At 34.9% G+C, this 9,369-nt stretch overlaps 1 long non-coding RNA gene across 1 annotated transcript; it reads right to left on the bottom strand.

Moving 5' to 3' along the window:
• Window positions 1-3,522: 3,522 nt before the first annotated feature.
• On the bottom strand, window positions 3,523-6,160 carry LOC128286639 (uncharacterized). Its single transcript, XR_008277257.1, has 2 exons — window positions 6,057-6,160; window positions 3,523-3,768 (listed from the first exon to the last, which is right to left on the bottom strand). It is a non-coding gene; the product is annotated as an uncharacterized LOC128286639 (long non-coding RNA).
• Between the last annotated feature and the right edge of the window lie 3,209 nt (window positions 6,161-9,369).

Raw genomic sequence — 9,369 nt, 5'->3', positions numbered from 1 at the left:
AATCATGGTACTTAATGTGGACTGACTCCATGATTAAGTAATTGTAAATTATCGGAACGATGCTTTTAGACATAATTGTAATCGCTAGAGCCTAATTGTGTATGTCCGATTGGTCCCTTGGCTAGCTCAACAAAAGCTCGACCGGGTTACATTTGAATAAGAAGAAAATTCTATGACTTCAGGAATAATTTAATTGAGTTGATTTATTCGATGTGGAATTAAATTAGGTGGTCGTGAGAATTTTTCAACTAGAGAATTTGATTAAAGGATTTTCTTGAAAATTTAATTTGGAAAATCTTAGTGATTTTTGGAAAAATTAATTTTGATCAAGTAAAATTAAACTAATCAAATCAATTAAAATTAATATAATATTTTTGGAAGTTAATTTTCAAGTCAAACAATTGGCCCAATGGGTAATGACCTGCAATCATAAACTGGGACCGAGAGCCCAAAACTGATACCAAGACCCAAAAACTGTGGAACCTGGTCTAGCATGTGAAACTAGCTTGACGGTCCAACCGGTGGCTAGACTGGACTGGTAAGGTCGTCATTGACCTAGACCCAATCGGCAACAATCGAACCGACTCAGGGTGTTGTAAAGGTGTTGCACCTGTATCAATGGACACGATAGTGTCGGTGGCTGCGACGACGGCGTCTCGGTGGTCGGTGGTCGGTGGTGGTTGATCATCGGTGGTTGAGCAATGGAAGAGTTACACTCCCACTAGGACTCTACTAGAGAATTTCATTTCAGATTAATTATTCCAAACATAATATGATTTTAATAGTTTAATATTAAATTAAATTTAACACTTATATTAATAGTATTTTATTAATTTAATATTAAGATAATTTAAAATTAAAGTGATTTTCTTAATATTAAATTTAATTTAATGTTTATATATAAATTTGATATTAAATTTAATCTAATATTTATCAAGATAAATATTATATTAACTTAATATTAAAATGGTTAAGTTTAATCATAGTTAAACTTTTAAACTCTCCTTGTATAAAGAGAGCCTTGGGTCATTATTTACACACACTTGAATTCAAGAGAAAGTTGTACAGAGAAAATTCTTTGAAGAGATTATTCCAGAAAATTTTTAGAGATATTTTTCTGATTTACAACTTGACCAAAAAGTTTAGAGAAATTGCAAAATTACCCCATTGATATTTTTTGTAAAAATTTATCTAATTTGAAGTGAGCCCACACTAGGCAAACGTAAGCTTGAAGATAGCAAAGAAGACTACTTAGTTGAAGTGCTCATCCTATACAAATCGAAAATGTACAATTTTGATTAAGTGTTTATTACTTTAGATATCACAACCAAGATCTTATTTTGGAAAAAAAATTAAAACTCTGGTTTTTCCCTAAATTTATTTTCCATTGCGTTTTTCAAACCCATTTTTTCCAACATGTGTAGCTTCTGGTAGGGAAAATGTATGTCGCAAACCAGATTGACAAATCACTATGAAGGATACAAACCAAAGGAATATGAATGGAATGAATGGCATGAATCTGACTATGGATCTAAGTACGTGGCTAACATGAAGAAGGTTTGTCTAAATGATTATATGGGCGTATTGTATACGCCAAAGGAAAAGTAAATCAACATATAGTCTACCTGTGTATGGTACTAGACATTTGGTGAATTTTTTTTATTGTGTTCAAATCTTTGAATAGATCTGCTCAAAGTACTAGTAACTATTGATACACTTTATTCTGGAACTCACTAAGTTCTTTTGAACTTACCTTGTTTCCCTTTTCCTTCTCCCTACTATTGAAGGAAGACTTTCTCAAGGATTACGCCAGAGGACATCAGCTGTTGTGAGATACCTATTTATTTGTTTTATTCATGATTATGAGGTGATGTATAATTGTATTTTGAAAGAAATTGTACTTAAGACTCATGCTGAAGAATTATGATTTAATGAAGTTTCATTAAAGTTTATGGAATGGTTTAAAAGTATTTTATTTTGGGTTGATAAAATTGTTAGAACATCGGAACACCCCATAGTGCAGCGGAAAAAATTAAATCTAGCAATCATATCCAAGGATCCATGTGCGAGGAACGAATCAGGGTGAAAAGGATATGAACGATTACCTTTAATCGTCTAGAAAACCAAAGATAACTATTAAGAAACTGATTAAGCAATTGTATGTCAATTCCAAGCCACTATGAAAAGTTTTGGCCTCTATGTAATCCATCCGGTGTGACAACAAATGGCAAGAACTCTCTTAAACTTTTCAGAAAGAATTCACTATATGATGGCTACTAGACCTCACTCTTTTTATTTTAGGTATATTAGGTTTTCTTAAAAACCTTGTATTTCCTAATTCGAGAATAGTGGATACTTTAATATGAATTAAAATTCATTATAATTTAATAATTAAAATTACCATAACTATAATAATGTTTGACCGAAAATTACAATTACAATAACTATAATAATATTCGATCGTAAATTATAATTACAATAATTATAACCAGGATTTCAAGAAATTATGTTTAGTTAAATTTTATGCGAATCAAATTCATATATATTAATTTAACCATGTTCTCATTATGTGTACAATATACTTGTACATATAATTTGTTCAATATTTAATCGCCCAATTAAATTAATTTTATAATCAATTTAATTCATGTGACGATTAAAAACAATACCAACTATGTTTGGATTATGTTCGTTTCAACCATAGAGTGTGACCCTGTAGGTTCTTATAACGTTAACAGTAATACTAGAATGATTCTAATATTACAAACAATAAATGGTACCTAGCAATGCATCATTGCTACCTAAGTTACAAGAAGTCATGATTCGACATAACCTCTATGTGATTAACCCTTATTTATTAAATCATTTTGTCCTTTATATCTAGAGTGGACACAAGTCATGGAATAGTCACACTCGCATAGTCCATCTAATGTTTCTTGATATCAGCTTATTCGAGCATGGCCATGCATTTCTAGTCTCACTCAATCAAGTGGGCTAAGATATTGCTCCCATTATGTAAAAGGGACAAATCCTATATTGAGCAACAATATCCCACTATATAGATTGTGGTATATCCAACATCAGCCTTTATAGAACAACCAGTTATAGTGGACGTTTGACTATATCAAAATATACGACTCACGATGTTGGGATAATGATGATCTCAAGTTTGAAGATCGTATACATAGTAATCACTGTAACACCCCAAACCTGGCCCAAACGTTATGGCTGAATCTGATGTGCCACATTGAAGTTAAAAACCCATGTTTCATTTTAGTGCTTTAAAAATCGACTTTTGTTAAGCTAACAAAGTGAATGGGAGCTGGGCCCCAGGTAGGAATCCGTAACAGAGGAGGTGAGCCATGAAGGCTGCTTAAGTACCAAGCTCTTCTAATGGATCCAATCCTAGACATGCCCACAACCATTGCCACACTTGGTTAAATCGAGTTGTAATTTATTTAAGTTGAAATCTTTGATAAATCGGATAATCATGGCATGGTGTTATTTTGAAAACAATTATCATTTTGAAAACACGTCCTAAGTCTAACCCATTTATTAACAAACTGATTAAAGTTATTAAAAATAAAATAATCCCAGAAAAATAATTAAAATGGCCTTATTACAACTCAAAACCAAACAATAATATTAATAAGATAAAACTTATAAAGAAATAAATCGGCTACTTATTGCAATTAAAAGAAACAGAAACAGTAGTGTGGCCATCTCCGAGTCCCTCGCAGCTCCAAACCATCTAAGCTTGGGTATTACCTTCACAGTTAGAAACGGGGTGAGTTTACGAAAACTCAGTGTGTAATCCCAATAACAAACAAATAGTGAAAACACAGTATCAGTACAATCTGGGCCAAAGCCCTATTTAGTCTTGACATATACTGGGCCGAAGCCTTTCATTTAACGGTTACTGGGCTGAAGCTTTTTCATAAATCATATCACTAGGCCGAAGCCTTTTCATAAATCATATCATTGGGCCGAAGCCTTTACTGTAAACGGTATGGCCCTTAGGCCCATTTCAATATCACATGTAATGTCAATGGATGTATGCAAGCCCATTTGGGGAGACTACTCAACCCACCATCTGCTACTCTCCACCCGTACCAACCAACACACCATGTGGGGAATGATTCAACCCACCCAACCAACACACCACTGGCAGCATAGCTGCTTTATCATATATTTGGAGGCCTAGCCTCTTTTAATAACTGGGGCAAAGCCCTTTTCGGTAAATTGGGGCAAAGCCCTTTTTAATAAACTGGGGCATAGGCCCTTTTCGGTAAACTGGGGCATAAGCCCTTTTCAATAAACTAAGGCATAAGCCCTTTTCGGTAAACTGGGGCATAAGCCCTTTTCAATAAACTGAGGCATAAGCCCTTTTTCACTTCCTCCATCCATATAAAAACCCAACCCAATGCAACATGTCATGTATGCAGAATGTCATGCCCATATTTGAATAAACAATCATAGTCAAGTCATTCATATCACCAACATATATTCACAATCAATCCGTCAACCACACAGTCCAAGTCAGTCACTTGCCCACAAGGGCAAAACAGTCATTTTTCACATTATAAGGGTATTTTCGTAATTTTACCAAATATCAGGATTTGCCATGTTTATTACAATTATCAATATTTTCGAGTGTTTAAACAATGATCTTTAACCCACTTTATCAAATTCGGGCTTTTGGGCCCAAAACCCCTAATGGGCCCTACGAATGCTGATTTAGCCTAGTTAACCCAAATTTTACAACAATACTAACCGTGTTAACGTGCAACTTTTCCAAATTCCATTTTCTATCAATTCTACCCAAATGGGTCCGAAAGCCCATTGGGCCCAATTTTAGCCCATTGAGGCCCAACTTACCATCGTGCACAAAATTGAGTTTTTACCTGTTCCGTCGATCCAAACACTGATCTTATCGTATTTATCGCATCTACCCAAACGCAACATTACAAGTTCCCAAAATACCGGTATTTTAACATTTCGGCTTCTCAGCAAATATTAATCTAAGCTATTACGAGGGTTAGTACACACCTGTTACGGGTTGAAGTTGAAACGTTTCCAAAATCAATCGTCTACGATAACCACCCCCTGTCACTCAAACTTAACTAATCCAATATCAATATATGTAAATCCTAAGCACATCAGTCATACGGAACATAAGGGCATATTCGTCATTTTACCATACAGGGGTATTACGGTCACTTTACCCTACAGGGGCTTTACGGTCTCTTTACCCTACAGGGGCTTTACGGTCTTTTTACCTAATAGGGGTATTTTAGTCATTTCATCCTATAAGGGTGTTTTGGTAAATCTACAAACCAAGGGTATTTTAGTAATTTTGTAAATCAATGGTATTTCCATAATTTTTAAAAAGTCGAGGGTATTTTTGTAACTTTGTAAATTAGGGGTATTTTGGTAATTTTACAAATTGAGGGTATTTCGGTAATTTCACAAACCAGTGGTATTTTCGTAATTTTATAAACTAGGGGTATTTTGGTAATTTTACAAATTGAGGGTATTTTGTAATTTTATAAACCAAGGGTATTTTAGCAATTTTACAAACTAGGGTATTTTGGTAATTTTACTGATCGAGGGTATTTTGGTAATTTTGTAAACCGATGGTATTTTAGTAATTTTGTAAATCGAGGGTAAAACAGTAATTCTGTAAATCAAGGGTAAAACAGTAATTCTATAAATCGAGGGTTAAACGGTAATTATATAAATCGAGGGTACTTTGGTAATTTTACAATTTGAGGGTATTTCAGTAATTTTGTAAACTAAAGTATTCTAAACAAGGATAACAATACGAATGGGCCTAAAGCCTATTCTCGGACCAAATGGGCCCACACGCTCGTGTGGCCCTTTTAGCCCAAATCTAGCCACAGATATGAGATTCACCTAGCCTAGTCTAATATTTACTACACAATCAAACAACTTATCCAATTGGGCCCGTAGGCCCATTGGGCCCACATGACCCCTTTCGGCCCATCGCGGCCCGAAGTAGCCATCCTACAACTAGAGTAGCGATAACTACACACCTGATTGGCGACTGGAGTTAACCCAAGGTCCGAGCACTCTTAGCCGACGCCCAACCCAAACTAGCACGCCATACAGCGAAAGGGATCAGCCAAGAAAGGTACATTTACTCTCCTCATGGTTCCCTCTATTTAAAGCCAGCTTTGCAACCACTCTTATGTTAGCTTCCCGATGTGGGATCCCTCCAACACCAGAGTTTAAATTCAACACCAACTCTTGCCACCCCCTATTAGCAAAATAAATGCTCCTTGCTTGCCATGGGATTCGAACCCATGCCTCCCCTCAGATGCTCCATACGCTACTTGCCACTAAGCCACAAGGCTTTTTGTGTCATATTTTATCCCCAATTAATTATAAAGTCTAAAGGCCAAAGTCTAGGTTCCCTTAAAAAAAACAAAATAAATTGCAAGAGCCAAGGCTTGAACCCAGGCTCCCATACAACCTTAATGACGCCACAACCACTAGACTACAAGCTTCCTTGTGTCATTTATTTAACACAATAATTTAAAAACCCTCATCTAAGCATCTAGGTTTTTTTTCTCTTAATACCAAAATTTTTGCTAAATCCCATGTTTGAACCCAAGATTTCTCTAACACTTCTCAGGGCCATTAACCACTAAAGCAGACATTTAATTGTGTTATTTCATTGCACAATTAAATACCTATATACAACCTCCTTACGGACCCGCACTCAAGGCCTAATACTTCTAGGCCCAAATTCAAGATGTTACAATCACTATGAGTAATGTTGTGGCTATTACATAATAATCTAAGAAACATACCCACAGCGGGTCAATCCAATATGTAACAGCCCGATTTTGGGCCTAGTTAGAACAGTGGTTTCGAAACCTCTATTTTGGGGTCAGAGAAATTATTTTAATGTTATTTTATGTGTTATAGCATGATTATATGAGTGCATGAAAATTTTGGTGAAATAATTTTAGCGATTTCATGCTTAATTGCGAAAAATGACTAAATCGCATAAAGGGAAAAAGTTGTGATTTGCTAGCTAAATATGTTAAATTGCTAGAGAACCATAATTGGGGGTGTTTAAAGTGCAAATAGACCCATTTTATAGGCTTGGCCGGCCATAGAGACAAATAGGAGTAGAAAGGTCAAAGTTAGGTGTAGTTAGTAGCTTAATTTTAACTAAAAATAAGACAAAAAGAAAAGGGATGTCATCTTTTCATCTTTCTTCCTTCCTCCACCGAAAATACCAGAAAAATAGGGTTTTGGAGAGTACAAAATTTCAGCAACTTCCATCCCTTGCAAGTAACTGATTTTAATGATCATTTTTATTGATTTTTGTGTTTTCGAGACCCTTGTAGCATGAGCTAACTAAAAGGGGGCTATTTTGAAAAATGAATGAAATTCTAGGGTTTTACCATGAGGTAATCTATGATATTTGCTAAAATTTTATGGAACAAAATGAATCTTAGTTGTTTAATAAACAACTTTTGTGAAGTGGTGTTCATGAAAAACAACTAAAAAGGACTAGTTTGTAGTAATTGTAAAATAGATAGTAATGTGGTGAAATACTAGAAATTTTGGGTTGCTATAAGAGTAAAAAGGGTTCGGCTAGGATTAAGACATGAAGAAATTCGATAAAAATCGATTTTCGAGCCTAGGGGTAAAATGATCATTTTGTGAAAGTTTAGGGGCAAAATGGTTATTTTGCTAAAAAGGTGAATTTTTGATTGTCTAAATTTATTTAGTGATTAAATAAGTGAATTTCATCATTTTAGATCGGAAAGTACGAGGTTATGGACTAAAATGACATAATTAGCCGAAATTGCATTCGAGGTAAGTTCGTGTGATTAAATAAGCATGATATCCATGCTATTGTTAACATACTTGAAAATATATCTTGCTATGATTGTATTAAATTGTATGTTGATAATATTGTATATGAGAAACTGATGCCAAATTGTTAATAACATTTATGTGTTGATTGAATGCTTGGAAATTTGATGGAATATGAGATTTCATTGGAACGAGTAAGTTGTACGTAAATAATGCAAATTAAATGTTATCATGTATTATATCATTAGTTCGGCATGAATTGTTAAGTTGTGATGAGAACGTGAGTTATGAGAATTAATGTTACAAAGACTTCCGGTTGAACATGTAACACCCCGAACCCGAGACCATTGCCGGTGTCGGACACGAGGGGTTAATAAGTCAAGTCCACATATTTTGCCCACCAATTTGACATTTCCAGTCAGGCTGGAAAACTGCGTCACCGTCGCCTTAAAAATCATATCTCGAGTTTCAAAACTCGGAAACTGGTTTCGTAAATTTTCCCTGAATTTAGACTCATATATCCATCCATGGATTTATTTCTAGAATTTTTGGTCGGGCCAATTGGTACAGTTTATTAGTTAAAGTCACCCATGTTACAGGGATCGACTGTTTGACCTTCACGCGTTACAACTTAAATATCTCTCTGTACAGGGCTTTAATACTGGTGCCGTTTGTTTCTAATGAAACTAGACTCAAAATGGAATCTGTACATATAAGGAATGACTCCTAATTCTTTCTGGATAATTTATAGTAAATTTTTAAAGTTGCAACAGGGAACCCAGAAACCGTTCTGGCCTTGTCTCACAATAGCTCTAATATCTCTTAATATGTAACTCCTATGACCATTTCGTTTCTTCCATATGAAAATAGACTCATCAAGGTTCATTTACATAGCTTATTCACTATTTAATACCATTCCTACAAATTTTGGTGATTTTTCTCATTCACGTCACTGCAGCTGGCAGCATCTGTTTTTTTAAGGTAGGTCTTACCTATTTTGTAGTCTCCATGAACCAACTAGTCTTGCCATACGTAGGTTCACATATGATCATTTTAACCATACCAATGGCTGATCATGTGACCAACATTCCCATTTCCAGTCCATAGTCACATCATGACACCATATATATATATACAAACCGCAAATAGTCTAAGTTGGTACTTCACTTTTACGAGCCATTTTCACATGGCCGTACACATATACATCACAACATATTTAAATCAACAAGGGGTAGTCCTATACATGCCATTTCAAGTTCAACCAAAAATTTATACCAAAATAGAGGCGTTGATAGTGTGGTTGACTTCGACTTTAATGATCCCGAATCCGATTGCTATCGAGCGAAATCTATAAAACAGAGAGCCAAAGCAACGGGGTAAGCATTTTTATGCTTAGTAAGTCTCAAGGAATATAATCAGCTTTAATTAAAGCAATACATTCACATAGCCAAATGCATCATTTCATTAATACACATTCACATAACCATTCTTACTTCACACTTCATCATTATA

The sequence above is a fragment of the Gossypium arboreum genome, chromosome 13 (assembly GCF_025698485.1).
Source record: "Gossypium arboreum isolate Shixiya-1 chromosome 13, ASM2569848v2, whole genome shotgun sequence".
Classification (NCBI taxonomy): domain Eukaryota; kingdom Viridiplantae; phylum Streptophyta; class Magnoliopsida; order Malvales; family Malvaceae; genus Gossypium; species Gossypium arboreum.
This window is presented reverse-complemented; position numbering and strand designations above follow the sequence as displayed.